Source organism: Scyliorhinus torazame, chromosome 27 (assembly GCF_047496885.1).
Source record: "Scyliorhinus torazame isolate Kashiwa2021f chromosome 27, sScyTor2.1, whole genome shotgun sequence".
NCBI classification, from domain to species: domain Eukaryota; kingdom Metazoa; phylum Chordata; class Chondrichthyes; order Carcharhiniformes; family Scyliorhinidae; genus Scyliorhinus; species Scyliorhinus torazame.
This window is the reverse complement of record NC_092733.1, coordinates 13,665,698-13,682,073: the sequence shown is the minus strand read 5'-3', so window position 1 is coordinate 13,682,073 and position 16,376 is coordinate 13,665,698. Positions and strand designations below refer to the sequence as shown.

Below are 16,376 nucleotides of genomic sequence, written 5' to 3'. Positions count from 1 at the left end.
TGTACCAAGGTTTCTGCTCATGGCTGCGACCCACTGACCGCGTGGCTTCAGAATGCAGTGTCCAAACAAGGCAGTTTTCACTTGACAACGTGCTAGAGTTGCACAGAGTAAACCTGACCAAAGTGACGCAGTGTGCTCCCTCACCCAGAGACAGATCAGAATTTCGCTCCATAAAGCCAAGATACAGTCGATTTCGGCAGGAGAACAGCTGGTGAGTCAGTTTCAGCGGGAGCAGTGCGGAAGTGGCTGCTGGGAGGTAAGTCTGTCCTTTAAAAGCACTTGTCTTTGCAGGGGCAGGCCAGTCGATTTCGGCGGGAGAACAGCTGGTGAGTCAGTTTCAGCGGGAGCAGTGCAGAAGTGGCTGCTGGGAGGTAAGTCTGTCCTTGTCCTGTCCACTTGTCTTTGCAGGGGCAGGCCAGTCGATTTCGGCGGGAGTGGAGCTGGCTGGTTAGTCAATTTCAGCAGGAGCTGAGAATTTTTTTTTTTTTTAATTAGTGTTTTAGGCGGGAACAGGAAGTCGACCCGCGGACGTCTGGGAAGACCCTCACCAATAAATTCTGGTGGAGAGGAAACCCGAGACACTACACGTGTAGTGTCTCCCACCCGCCCTCCTCCTCTAACCTAATAATAAATTATAGCCAAGTTCCGCACACATGAGTGCGGCCTCAACCGGGACCTGGGATTCATGTCACATTACATTCATTCCCCACCATCTGGCCTGCGAAATCCTACCAACTGTCCTGGCTTGATGTAATTCACACCTCTTTAACCTGGGGTTACCCCATCTCTGGATCTGTAAAGATTTAATCACCTGCTAATGGTCGCATTCCAAGCATTGTTTGGCATCTTTGAATTTGTCTATATATATATATATGTTTCTGGAACATACCTCTTCATTCACCTGAGGAAGGAGCAGCGCTCCGAAAGCTAGTGACATCGAAACAAACCTGTTGGACTTTAACCTGGTGTTGTAAGACTTCGTACTAATAATAAAACCCATTGGTCTGAGGTAAGTACCATATTTTATTACATTATTATTATTTTTTATAAAAAATTTAATTTAGTTGTTAGCCAGATCTTGGTAGAAAGTTAGAGGAACGGCAGGGAAGGGAATGCAATGTTCCTCCTGCAGGATGTTTGAGGTGAGGGATGCAGTTAGTGTCCATGCTGATTTTACCTGCAGGAAGTGCTGCCATCTCCAGCTCCTCCAAGACCGAGCTAGGGAACTGGAGCTGGAGTTGGAAGAACTTCGGATCATTCGGGAGGCAGAAGGGGTCATAGATAGCAGCTTCAGGGAATTAGTTACACCAAAGATTGGAGATAGGTGGGTAACTGTAAGAGGGACTGGGAAAAAACAGTCAGTGCAGGGATCCCCTGCGGTCGTTCCCCTGAGAAACAAGTATACCGCTTTGGATACTTGTGGGGGGGGACGACTTACCAGGGGTAAGCCATGGGGTACGGGCCTCTGGCACGGAGTCTGTCCCTGTTGCTCAGAAGGGAAGGGGGGAGAGGAGCAGAGCATTAGTAATTGGGGACTCTATAGTCAGGGGCACAGATAGGAGATTTTGTGGGAGCGTGAGAGACTCACGTTTGGTATGTTGCCTCCCAGGTGCAAGGGTACGTGATGTCTCGGATCGTGTTTTCCGGGTCCTTAGGGGGGAGGGGGAGCAGCCCCAAGTCGTGGTCCACATTGGCACTAACGACATAGGTTGGAAAGGGGACAAGGATGTCAGGCAGGCTTTCAGGGAGCTAGGATGGAAGCTCAGAACTAGAACAAACAGAGTTGTTATCTCTGGGTTGTTGCCCGTGCCACGTGATAGTGAGATGAGGAATAGGGAGAGAGAGCAATTAAACACGTGGCTACAGGGATGGTGCAGGCGGGAGGAATTCAGATTTCTGGATAACTGGGGCTCTTTCTGGGGAAGGTGGGACCTCTACAGACAGGATGGTCTACATTTGAACCTGAGGGGCACAAATATCCTGGGGGGGAGATTTGTTAGTGCTCTTTGGGGGGGTTTAAACTAATGCAGCAGGGGCATGGGAACCTGGATTGTAGTCTTAGGGTAAGGGAGAATGAGAGTACAGAGGTCAGGAGCACAGATTTGACGTCGCAGGAGGGGACCAGTGTTCAGGTAGGTGGTTTGAAGTGTGTCTACTTCAATGCCAGGAGTATACGAAATAAGGTAGGGGAACTGGCAGCATGGGTTGGTACCTGGGACTTCGATGTTGTGGCCATTTCGGAGACATGGATAGAGCAGGGACAGGAATGGATGTTGCAGGTTCCGGGGTTTAGGTGTTTTAGTAAGCTCAGAGAAGGAGGCAAAAGAGGGGGAGGTGTGGCGCTGCTAGTCAAGAGCAGTAATACGGTGGCGGAGAGGATGCTAGATGGGGACTCTTCTTCCGAGGTAGTATGGGCTGAAGTTAGAAACAGGAAAGGAGAGGTCACCCTGTTGGGAGTTTTTTTATAGGCCTCCTAATAGTTCTAGGGATGTAGAGGAAAGGATGGCGAAGATGATTCTGGATAAGAGCGAAAGTAACAGGGTAGTTATTATGGGAGACTTTAACTTTCCAAATATTGACTGGAAAAGATATAGTTCGAGTATAATAGATGGGTCGTTTTTTGTACAGTGTGTGCAGGAGGGTTTCCTGAAACAATATGTTGACAGGCCAACAAGAGGCGAGGCCACGTTGGATTTGGTTTTGGGTAATGAACCAGGCCAGGTGTTGGATTTGGAGGTAGGAGAGCACTTTGGGGACAGTGACCACAATTCGGTGACGTTTACGTTAATGATGGAAAGGGATAAGTATACACCGCAGGGCAAGAGTTATAGCTGGGGGAAGGGCAATTATGATGCCATTAGACGTGACTTGGGGGGGATAAGGTGGAGAAGTAGGCTGCAAGTGTTGGGCACACTGGATAAGTGGGGCTTGTTCAAGGATCAGCTACTGCGTGTTCTTGATAAGTATGTACCGGTCAGGCAGGGAGGAAGGCGTCGAGCGAGGGAACCGTGGTTTACCAAGGAAGTGGAATCCCTTGTTAAGAGGAAGAAGGAGGCCTATGTGAAGATGAGGTGTGAAGTTTCAGTTGGGGCGATGGATAGTTACAAGGTAGCGAGGAAGGATCTAAAGAGAGAGCTAAGACGAGCAAGGAGGGGACATGAGAAGTATTTGGCAGGAAGGATCAAGGAAAACCCAAAAGCTTTCTATAGGTATGTCAGGAATAAGCGAATAACTAGGGAAAGAGTAGGACCAGTCAAGGACAGGGATGGGAATTTGTGTGTGGAGTCTGAAGAGATAGGCGAGATACTAAATGAATATTTTTCGTCGGTATTCACTCAGGAAAAAGGTAATGTTGTGGAGGAGAATGCTGAGCCCCAGGCTAATAGAATAGATGGCATTGAGGTACGTAGGGAAGAGGTGTTGGCAATTCTGGACAGGCTTAAAATAGATAAGTCCCCGGGACCTGATGGGATTTATCCTAGGATTCTCTGGGAGGCCAGGGAAGAGATTGCTGGACCTTTGGCTTTGATTTTTATGTCATCATTGGCTACAGGAATAGTGCCAGAGGACTGGAGGACAGCAAATGTGGTCCCTTTGTTCAAAAAGGGGAGCAGAGACAACCCCGGCAACTATAGACCGGTGAGCCTCACGTCTGTAGTGGGTAAAGTCTTGGCGGGGATTATAAGAGACAAGATTTATAATCATCTAGATAGGAATAATATGATCAGGGATAGTCAGCATGGCTTTGTGAAGGGTAGGTCATGCCTCACAAACCTTATTGAGTTCTTTGAGAAGGTGACTGAACAGGTAGATGAGGGTAGAGCAGTTGATGTGGTGTATATGGATTTCAGCAAAGCGTTTGATAAGGTTCCCCACGGTAGGCTATTGCAGAAAATACGGAGGCTGGGGATTGAGGGTGATTTAGAGATGTGGATCAGAAATTGGCTAGCTGAAAGAAGACAGAGGGTGGTGGTTGATGGGAAATGTTCAGAATGGAGTACAGTCACAAGTGGAGTACCACAAGGATCTGTTCTGGGGCCGTTGCTGTTTGTCATTTTTATCAATGACCTAGAGGAAGGCGCAGAAGGGTGGGTGAGTAAATTTGCAGACGATACTAAAGTCGGTGGTGTTGTCGATAGTGTGGAAGGATGTAGCAGGTTACAGAGGGATATAGATAAGCTGCAGAGCTGGGCTGAGAGGTGGCAAATGGAGTTTAATGTAGAGAAGTGTGAGGTGATTCACTTTGGAAGGAATAACAGGAATGCGGAATATTTGGCTAATGGTAAAGTTCTTGAAAGTGTGGATGAGCAGAGGGATCTAGGTGTCCATGTACATAGGTCCCTGAAAGCTGCCACCCAGGTTGATAGGGTTGTGAAGAAGGCCTATGGAGTGTTGGCCTTTATTGGTAGAGGGATTGAGTTCCGGAGTCGGGAGGTCATGTTGCAGCTGTACAGAACTCTGGTACGGCCGCATTTGGAGTATTGCGTACAGTTCTGGTCACCGCATTATAGGAAGGACGTGGAGGCTTTGGAGCGGGTGCAGAGGAGATTTACCAGGATGTTGCCTGGTATGGAGGGAAAATCTTATGAGGAAAGGCTGATGGACTTGAGGTTGTTTTCGTTGGTGAGAAGAAGGTTAAGAGGAGACTTAATAGAGGCATACAAAATGATCAGGGGGTTGGATAGGGTGGACAGTGAGAGCCTTCTCCCGCGGATGGAAATGGCTGGCACGAGGGGACATAGCTTTAAACTGAGGGGTAATAGATATAGGACAGAGGTCAGAGGTAGGTTCTTTACGCAAAGAGTAGTGAGGCCGTGGAATGCCCTACCTGCTACAGTAGTGAACTCGCCAACATTGAGGGCATTTAAAAGTTTATTGGATAAACATATGGATGATAATGGCATAGTGTAGGTTAGATGGCTTTTGTTTTGGTGCAACATCGTGGGCCGAAGGGCCTGTACTGCGCTGTATTGTTCTATGTTCTATGTTCTATACAACTGAAAGGAGCCGTTACCAATCCAAGCTCTTCCAATGATAGCTGGGGTGGCAGTGAGATGATGACCGTTCGACTGTCCCAGGCTAAGAATTGATTCTGTTGCCTTCGAGTCTAAATCTCTCTTTCCTTGATTTTCGACACTTGTTAAAACTTAGTGTCAACTTAATTTGAAAACACTCGCGTCTCCTTGGGATGTAACCTAACTCTCTAAATGCAAGTTATTGGTGTATCGTTCAAGGGATGAGATCCTCTTGCAATCCAATTATTATCCATGCTCAATGACATGGAAGTCAGCAAAAAATGTTCCATCACACAAATTATATCAGAGGCTGGGAAGAGTTGGAATCTCCAGAAGTTTGTACACGCCACCCAAAAAACATCTCCAACTCAAGTCATTGGGAAGGAGCCGCCCACAGTCTTGAAGAAGAAGGAGTTTCGACACAGGGCAGCACCTCACTGGGTTGCGAACCCTCCCACAGCTGAATATCTTGTGCCAGCATTCGCTGAACAGGTATGCAAGAACAGGTAGCTGGGGTAGGGCCATAATGCAGATGGGATCAAATCAGATTGTAACAAGAGAATGCTGCCTGTATATCAACCGGAGGTCCACGCTCGCTTTCTCCTTCTATAGATTTGCAATGAAAACTTGCAAGGACGATGATGTAAATAAAAACCCATGCTACTCAGGGCTCCAGCCCATATGGAGTTCTTTCCACATTGAAAACGGAACAGTCTGCAGACCACAGGGGCCAGACAGGGAGAAAGATTGAAGTTCAGAAAGGAAGGTTACCAATAATGACTGTCCTCCCATAAGTGTTGCATTTATATAGCGCCTGTCATGTCTTCAGATCATTACAATCAGCAAGGCACTTTTGAAGTGTTGCAATGCTGTAATATAGGAAACATGGCCACCAGGTTGTACGCAGCCACAAGTGATAATGACCCGATCAGCACAGTGGTTAGCACAGTTGCTTCACAGCCAGGTTTGATTCCCGACTTGGGTCACTGTCTGTGCAGAGTCTGCACGTTCTCCCAGTGTCTGCGTGGGTTTCCTCCAGGCGCTCTGGTTTCCTCCCACAAGTCCTGAAAGACGTGAATTGGACATTATGAATTCTCCCTCAGTGTACCCGAACAGGCGCCAGAATGTGGCGACGAGGAGATTTTGTAAGTACTTGTGACAACAATAAAGATTATCTGTTTCTCTTGATGTTGGTTGAGGGGTAAACTTTGGCCAGGACGCCAGGGAGAACTCCTCTGCTCTTTTTCAAAAGTTGGATCTTTTGCAGCCACCCAAGAGGGCAGGCGAGGCCACGGTTTAACATCTTTGCCGAGAAGAGGGCACCTCCGACAGTGCAGCACTCCCTCGGCACTGCACTGCAGTGTCATCCAGTGCTCAACTGGGGTGGGATTTGAACCCATAACCTTCTAACTCAACAGGTGGGAGTGGTGTCCACTGAACCAGAATTCCAAACGGGCTGCGGCCACTCCCGGGGCGTGCAGGCCGGCCCGCGCCAGGATGTTGGGAAATCAGCAACTCGGGCTTATCGAGAACCGTCAACATTGAAAAACGTCTCAAGGTGCTCCACGGCAACATAATCAAAAAAAAGGGTTTGATGCTCACCAAAGGAAGAGATATTACGACAAAAAAAATCAAATGCTCGATCAAAGAGGTAGGTTAAAAACTGAACCTTAAAAAGGGAGAGAGAGAGAGAGAACGGAGAGGATTAGGGATGGAATTCATTCTGTAAATTGGTACTGAGACTGAGCCAGTAGAGACACAATGATGTGTAACCAAAGGAACACATTTCCATTTTAGTACTTTGCTTTTTTGCATTAAACAAATATTTTGAACTCCAGATGGTGGGAATCCAAGTCCTAGTTTGGAGGGTGGATTGGGGTGAAGGGAATAGAGGGCAGGAAACCATTTCTTGAGAACCTCCCTTTCTCAGCTGTGCCGTCAGATGTAGTCCCGAACCTGCACTCTGAGCAGTGGCCGCTTCTCTTGTGTCAGCAACAATCCGGTGCCCCAAAGACCGGCTCCATTGCTCCTATTTCTTGCCGTGCCATGGTCTTATGGCTTGGCAAGAATGAGGAGCAATGGAGCCGGTCTTTGGGGCATTGACACCTCTCCTGCCTCGACAGCAGAAAGGGATCGACAGATATTTGAAAAATTTGTTTGTGATACTGAGCATTTATACGCTAATCCAACCATCACTTATAGGGGCTGGGGTTGTTTGCACGTACACTGTGGCCACGTGAGAGAAACATCCAGACTCTTACAATCCACTTTCGGCCTCAACCCCACACACACACGCACACACAGCCACACACACACACACAGGCACAGCCACACACACACAGGCACAGCAACACACACACACACACACACACACAGGCACAGCAACACACACACACACACAGGCACAGCAGCAACACACACACACACAGGCACAGCAACACACACACAGGCACAGCAACACACACACAGGCACAGCAACACACACACAGGCACAGCCACACACACACAGGCACAGCCACACACACACAGGCACAGCCACACACACACAGGTACAGCCACACACACACACACACAGGCACAGCAACACACACACACACAGGCACAGCAACACACACACACACACAGGCACAGCAACACACACACACAGGCACAGCAGCACGCACACACACACACACACAGGCACAGCAACACACACACACACAGGCACAGCAACACACACACACACACAGGCACAGCAACACACACACACACACACAGGCACAGCAACACACACACAGGCACAGCAACACACACACAGGCACAGCAACACACACAGCAACACGCGCGCACACACGCACACACTGTAACCACCTAAAATGGCTGATTCCCTATTAATTTGGCCAAAACCCGATTTAAAATAGCTAACCGAAAAGGCTGATGGGAAGAGCAGCCAACAGGACACAAACGGACAGCTGCAGACAGAATAGCGTATTCGGCTCTGGGGAAGTCGGCCCAGATCGATACTCAAGACTATTAGCAGCACATCAACCCAGACATCTGCAGTTTAATCGGCTATCCCCGGGAACAAATGCAACATATTAGCAATTGAATGCCGGGCCAGACCTCTCGGCGCCAGCAGTGGCCAAAACAAAGACAGGTGTACGACCAGCCCCCGATCAAGGAATCGCCCCATTATTGGAGCATATCGAACCCAGTGATTGGGATCAAGTCCAATCACTTGGGACTCAGGGTCAAGGGCCGCCCCGAGAGGCGGGAAGCCCCTGGGCCCTATAAAGTGAGGGGCCAAGTTCAGATCGACCCTTCTCTCCATTCTTCACCTGCTCGCAACCTTCGCAAGAACCTTCAACAAAGAACCGCAAGTCTGACTCCAGCGATCACTACCCGATAGAGATTCCTAGCCATCGACCCCTATCAGCCTTTTGAATCCCGCAGGCCAGATCCAATTCGATAAATTATTCGTTTCACTGACCTGGTGGGCCATCTCCTAAAGTTAAGTATTGGCCTGTTAGTTATAGGTATTAGTCTAGAAGTAGCATTATTGTATAAGTATTAATTGCTGTATATAATAAATGACCGTTGATTTCAATCTTACTAAGCGGTGTGCTGACTTATTAATCATAACTCGAGCTTGAACCACGTGGCGGTATCAGAAAGATACCTGGCGACTCATGAGCAAAGGTGACTAATCAGAGGTAATAAACTAAGGCTAAAAAGAGCAACATAATTGGCGACTCCGCCGGGACCCGACATAGAAGTGGAAAACAACTCCGGGAGAACCCCAACAATTTGAATAGAATCCAATCGGAAACAACAAAAGAAACCCACAAGTGTTCAAGCGGTTCTGGTTAATAATTCACAATTCGGATGTGTGTGTATGCATGCGTAACTAACAGGGTTAAAAGGTAAAACTGATAGATTTTTGTTGCGTCAAAACTGTCAGCCGTCTGTATTTTCGGAAATTAGCGCAAGCCGTACCCGCATCTACGACACCACCTTAGCCCCCTGTTCCAAATTTGAACGTAGCGAGCAGATAAGAGAGATGGCCATGCAGGCAATGCAATGCCTCATGAACCCCGAAGAATTTGCGGTCGCACCGATCAGCAGCATTAAAGTGGGACAGTGTCCCATTTGGGAAGTGGAAATTCGCAAATTTCTGCAGGGCAAAGGATGGCCCGTGTGGAGCGGTTTCTGTAATAATGACGACTCAGGTCCCGGAAGTATAGGGCATACTTGGTGGGAGAACCTGAGTGAGATCCATAAGAAAAGCTTAGCGAAAGCGCGCAAGCCGATGGCAATCGTGTCCTGCATGGCACAATTGCGAGGCACAGAGGAGGTCGTCAGGACGCTCCGAAAAGAAATAGAAGGCATACATCGTATGAGTAAAATCGATGTATGCGAGATGGAAAAAGAGAACCTGAAACTGAAAAGGCAGTTAGAAGCCAAGGACGAAGAGGTGGCTGACGCCAAACGGGGTCACCAGTCTTGTCTGGCGCATTTAAGCAGTTTTCAATCCCAGTATGAGAAGGCTTATCAGGACACGCAGCGTGCCATCCTGGTTAAGAAACAGACAGAGAAGCAGGTGGAGACGCTACAGAAGCAATGTAGTGATCTCAAGGCAGCCTTGAGAGTGCTCCACGCTGCAACCACGGAACAAAGGCAGAGTGCCATAGACCATGCAAAGTGCCGAAAGCAAATTGCAGACCTGCAATCACTGCTTTCTGTCCAAAAGGGATTCCAAGACACCTTTGGGGAAAGTTTAGAACAGGAAGACGGCCCTGATTGGGAAGAATTGCAGGAGACAGCGCAGAGATATGTTCAGGGAACATGTGTGCAAGGAAAGCCCCAAGGGAGGAAAGCACCCCCACCCCCCACACAGCAGGTAGTTCAGGCTCCCATGAACCCTGCAACAACCCACCGCACAGCCACAGCAGACGAGGCGGAATTCCTATATTCCACCCCCCTCACAGTGACCCAATTACGGGATGCGTGCGCTAAAATCACACCGTTCCTCCCCGCTTCAGACCCACTCCATTTCTTTGCCACCGTCAAACACCAGGCGACCATGTACGGCCTGGATGAGAAAGAGCAGGTAAAGCTCACGGTCCTCAGCTTAGACCCATCGGTCGCAGCAGCCCTTCCCGACCCACAGAATGTAGGAGGAGGCACCCTTGCAGAAATGCATACCGCGATCCTGGATGCGATCGGGTATAACCGGGGCGACCCCGTAGACGGTCTAAATAAGTGTAGACAGAAAAAGTCTGAACACCCCACAGCGTACGCAGGCCACTTGTGGATTCACTTTGAAGCCGTTTTCGGAAACGTAGACTGTGCCCATTTGTCCGCAGACAATATGGCCAAATGGACCTGCACCCTTATCTCCCATGCCACGGAAGCAGGACAGAATGCCTGCAGTAATTATGACCCCTCGGAGGAGGCTCATAATGAGAAGTGGGTGGTAAAAAGATTGTCCCGCGTTTGGGAACAAGCGGCTCACAGTAAACCCGCAGCTAGAACCCCCGAGGAAAAACAAGCCGCCGCAGACATGCAGGCAGTAAGAACCACTCTCCACAACCCCGCCTGGGTAAACGAGGGAAAGAGCAGCCCCCCCAGCAAAACCGCAAGAATGCTACAATTGCGGACAGTTGGGACATTTTGCCAAAGAATGCAATGGCCCTAAAAAGCCACAGAGAGCCCAACAGACAGGCACTATCAATAAGAAAAAAACAGAACCCATACATAGTGTTAGCGCCCAGTCGGATCAGACAGACTTGACCGGAACGGACTGACGGTGTGCAGGCTCCCCCAGCTGGGTCTGCGATATCCTTTGGGATAGGTCAGGATGACCCGTAGTCGCAGCAAAGGTTAGGGGACAGCCGATCGAGCTTCTCTGGGACACAGGAGGGTCCCGCACCGCCTTAAATTCCTCCACCCTTGGTAAGGGCACGTGGCCCACTACAGCCACTATCACCCTCAGCAGCTTTACAGGCCACTCACAGCAGGGACACATCACAACCCCTGTACCCATCCAGATCGGAACCATTAACACAAAACACCCCGTTGTGTTAGTCGACCTGCCCCCAACAGCAGAGCACATTTTACGGATCGACGTCATGAATTCCCACCACCTCTCTTTCGACCCAGTCAACCAGTGTGTCTGGAAGATGGCGAAATCCGCTAGAGCCCCCGCAACGCTCACCATAGGGGATTATATGAACAAAATTAGCGCAGTAGGCGAGTTCTGGTTCAACCCCACCACACTCAGCACAGACCGACAGGTTAGGGCAGTCCTGCAAAAAAACAGGGCCGCATTCGCGACCCACAAACACGACTGTGGACGGATGACTGGCTCCGTACAAATAACAGGACATATATTCAGACAGTCTATACGTCTGCAACAGCCTCACTGAATTGCTGCCCCTCTGGGAAACAAGAGGATTTGCTTCCGCGGATGGGAAACCCCTCCCCTCAGCCCCATTACTCCGCCATATTTTGAAAAAAGCCAAGAACCGGACCTTTGGCATTATAAAAGTCCGCAGCCACCATCGTTCCTCCCCCCCTGGAAATGTAAAAGCCGACGCGCTGGTGAAGGCAGGATCCAGGCATGGGTACTTTTGGAAGCCCCCCCGAGAGCGCCCCAGTGAGTGTGCCAGTGAGTGCAGTTCAGGTCGCGCAGACTAGGATCGAAGACCTAGTAGAGGCCCAGAAGCAGGATAGCGCTCTCACTGAAATCGTGAAAGTGAAGTTTCCAGCCTCATATGAGAGGCACAGAAATGCAATAACCACACATGACGGTGTGGTGCTAAAGGACACCCATTATGTAGTTCCTGAGCAGGATTGGAACCAAATGATCTGTTTATTCCATGATGGTCATGGACACCAGGGAATCAAACCCACCACAGCCCACCTCAAACAGCTTTGTTGGTGGCCAAATCTCAAAGAGGATGTATCCCATTACATTGAGAATTGCCTCATCTGCGCTCCGAACAACCCAGATAGATATGCCAAAAAGGCACAACTCAGCCACACCCGACCCGTTAACGGCCCCTGGACTAACCTCCAGATCGATTTTATAGGTCCATTGCCCCCTTGCAGGAATGGCTATAAATATGTTCTGGTGGTCATAGACACTTTTACAAAGTGGGTGGAAGCATTTCCAGCCCGCACCAACACCGCAAAAACCACTGCCAAAATCCTAACCCACCACATCTTTACAAGATGGGGACTTCCCCGCAGTATTGAATCGGACCAAGGTTCTCACTTTACGGGACATGCAGAACGTCGTCACGGTATTTGGCATAACCCAAAAGTTTCACATTGCGTACCACCCACAGTCGAGTGGTATAGTGGAGCGCATGAATCGGACCCGAAAAACCACCCTTAGAAAAATAGTCCAGCAGAACAACACCACTTGGGATTCTGTCCTCCCCTTTGCGCTGATGTTTTTGCGTAACACGGTTTCCACCTCCATAGGTTACACCCCGCACACCCTCATGACCAGACGCCCCATGAAAGGGACAGAGTACTTGTTGGGTTCAGACCTGACCAGCCCTGAAGTTACGGCCCTCACCCATGAGAAAGCCATTGAACAATTACTTGCAAATGTAAAAACGGCTCAGTTAGCAGCCGCTGTTAAATTGGGCACTAAAAGAAAACAGAGCAAGGCCTGTTTTGCTAAGGCAGTACATGCAACGGAGTATAATATAGGACAACAAGTGATGTTGGCTGTGTATAACCCCAGCACATTTCTGTCTCCGAAATACTCGGGTCCGTACTCCATTACGGATAAAGTAAGCCCATCGGTTATAAAATCAAATACCAAAATGGTAAGACTGCATGGTTTCACATAAACCAGTTAAAGGCTTATGGAGCACAGTCAAACCACGCCCACCACGTCATGCTTGACGCAGCAGACCAAACCCCGCCCACAGCCAACGTGACCACACCAACCCCCCCCACGTCCAGCCCAGACACTGACTCGCCCCCGACTCCACCCACAAACTTTACACTCCGCCCCGGAACGCCCACAGACTGCAGCAGCAGAGACAGCGACTGTGACTCTGACGACAGCCACAGCACGCCTCCCTACTATCCTGGTCCCACACCCAGCAACTCCGACTTCGACTCCAGTGATCCCTTCCTCATCACTTTCTTAAACAAGCCACACCACCGACGAACCACACGGACGACCCCGACTTTATCCCCACACAACTTGACGAACGCCATTGGCACCGCGGCAACTCCTACAGACTCGTCCGCAATGACGAGAGCAACCCCAACTCATACCACACAGCCCTCTCAACATTAATTCACTCCAGAATTTGGCACCCGGGAGAAGGGGACGACCCCGAGTCAGGATCCCAATCCGCCAACCCCTTTGCGACCCTGTTCGCAACAAAGAACTGAGGTGTCCACATGATGATTTAAGGGAGACACTTGGTGAAAAGTGTTGTCCTTCCTGATGGAACCTGCAGGATGTTTTACGTTGTTTGTATGTTTGTTTAAGTGTTGGTCGTCCAACAGGAGAATTTTCTCACACGCCCGTTCTGCCGAAACCTCTGAGGACTTGCCTCAGAGACCCACCGAGACCAGACGCTTCTTCACCGGTACCAACTTGTCCACAGTTACCACAATGGTACCAACCTGTCCACAGATACCTGGTCAGCAGACCACACGCTCGTTCAGAGGAACTAGCTTTTCAGCTGGTACTGGTCCAAATGCCAGACGCCCGTTCTGATTCGATGGTAGAAGCACAGCACCCAACGCTTGTTCGGAGGAACAAGCTTTCCAGCTAGTACTGGTTCAAGTGCCAGATGCCAGATCTGATTTGACGGGAGAATCACAGCAGCAACCCCACCATGATGACTACATTTTTGCCCGTTCTTGTCGGTTGCTCAGGCAGTGGAGAAACGGCGTGAGACCCGCCCTGCCTGGGGACCCCCCATTGGTCAAAAACGCTCGGGTAGGGGAGATACGGTATTGGTAGCCGTCCTCCCCGGGGACTCCATCCAAATCTTACCCGTCGCGGCACATACGCACCTCATTCGACCTTTTCCTTTCAATACAGTTTTATTTAGGCGACCCTTGGGTTGCTGCCTCATGCTATTTACATCCAGGAACATTTGGATGATAAACTTAGCACTGGTTCACCATTGGGAAGTGTGCCGTGTCCTAACATTTGTTTTGAAAAAAAAATGGGGGTGGGGGGGGGGGGGGGGGGGGGGTCACATATTGTGACCAATTATAAGGGTTTAATTGGCCCCAAGAAGGACAGACACACTAACATACCCGATATTTAACCAAGGTAGTTACAGATACTACCCTTGTTTTACAGAACTCCAGAACCGGAGAAAACAGAGAACACAAAGAAAGAAAAAGAGGACAGCCATGAGGACTTCTTTCATTGTGATCAAGATTTTTATACTGAACATTTGGTTGCGCGGGAACGCGGACCCCATTACTTCAAACCCCCCTGCCGTTAATGTTTCACTGCCCCGCAGTACCGAGGGCCCAGTCACCAGCCACGCTGCATTATCCTGGTGTGCCAAGTTCATAACCTGGTATTCCCTGTCGTACGTTATTGAGGCACTGTTAGCGTTGGCCATACTCTGCTGTGCAGTGCAGACTATGCGCCTCCGCAAATGGCGAAGGAGAGCCTACTGCGCTCGAACCCCGGCATATCGGCTCCAATCCCCTATATTCGGGTATGACCAGACCCCAGACCCCCGCGACCTATAATACAAACAAATAAAGAACATGCACTTGCGTTTTTCTGAAAATAAAGGATGTACAAAACTGCCAGTAACAAAAAAAAATGTATGATCCTGAGCTTGACTGCCAAGCCAGGAAAGAATATCTGGAATGTTATGATTGTTATTGTATGTTTAGAGAGATAGGATTATGCAATGCTTGATGAGTGTACTTCGGTAAAATTAGAGGTTCCAAGTTTTTATCTTTTTAGATACATGCCCCTGCCTGACATAGCGCCCTCAAGAATTGTTTAGGTAAATTTTTGTGCATAGCTAAGGTCAGAATAGTGGCAATGTAGGAGGTGTCCCCCGGTCAGGGAACGGAAAGGACAAAATTCATGTGATCCTTCACGCTTCGCGTTAGGATCACAAGGAGGGTCTGTAGCCACCTAAAATGGCTGATTCCCTATTAATTTGGCCAAAACGGTTCTGGAGAGGAGTGGCGGGAGCAATATCTCAGGTGGTTAAAGTCATGGTCAAGCCAAGCTGGGGGCTAGCAATATTCGGAGTAGTGGAGGAGCCGGGAGTGCAGGAGGTGGAAGAGGCCGAAATTCTGGCCTTTGCGTCCCTAGTAGCCCGGCGAAGGATCTTGCTAGTGTGGAAGGAGGCGAAGCCCCCTAGCCTGGAGGCCTGGATAAACGACATGGCTAGGTTCATAAAGCTGGAGAGGATTAAGTTGGCCTTGAGAGGGTCTGCGCAGGGGTTCTACAGGCGGTGGCAACCGTTCCTAGAATACCTTGCGGAGCGTTAGAGGAAAGTCGGTCAGCAGCAGCAGCAACCCGGGGGGGACGGGGGTGGGGGACGAGAGATTGTTTGAAGGGATGGAGGAGCAGGGGATAACATGGGAGGGTGGGGGAAACTGGCACGTGCGGGCGAGAGCCAGTGTATAAAGCTGTGTAAATATACCATTTTGCCATGTATATATCTTGCTCAGTGCGATTTTGTTACGGGGGGGGGGGGGGTTATTGTTTGTAAGGGGAAAAAATTGTTTTGTTGAAAAACTTTAATAAATATATTTAAAAAAATTTTTTTTTGGCCAAAACCCGATTTAAAATGGCTAACCGAAAAGGCTGATGGGAAAAGCAGCCAACAGGACACAAACGGACAGCAGCAGACAGAATACCGTATTCGGCTCTGGGGAAGTCGGCCCAGATCAATACCTGCGACCATTAGCAGCACATCAACCCAGACATCTGCAGTTTAATCGGCTATCCCCGGGAACAATTGCAACATATTAGCAATTGAATGCCGGGCCAGACCTGTCGGCGCCTGCAGTGGCCGAGACAAAGGCAGGTGAACGACCACCCCCCGATCGAGGAATCGCCCCATTATTGGAGCATATTGAACCCAGTGATTGGGAACAAGTCCACTCACTTGGGACTGAGGGTCAAGGACCGCCCCGAGAGGCGGGAAGCCCCTGGGCCCTATAAAGTGAGGGGCCAAGTTCAGATCGCTCTCTCTCTCCCTTCTTCACCTGCTCGCAACCTTCGCAAGAACCTTCAACAAAGAACCGCAAGTCTGACTCCAGCGATCGCTACCCGATAGAGATTCCTAGCCATCGACCCGTATCAGCCTTTTGAATCCCGCAGGCCAGATCCAATTCGATAAACTATTT

The 16,376-nt window shown here is 49.5% G+C and overlaps 1 protein-coding gene across 1 annotated transcript in view; it reads right to left on the bottom strand.

The window, feature by feature from the left end:
- Positions 1-16,376, bottom strand: part of LOC140403214 (cdc42-interacting protein 4 homolog) — a 143,876-nt gene that overhangs the window by 82,187 nt on the left and 45,313 nt on the right.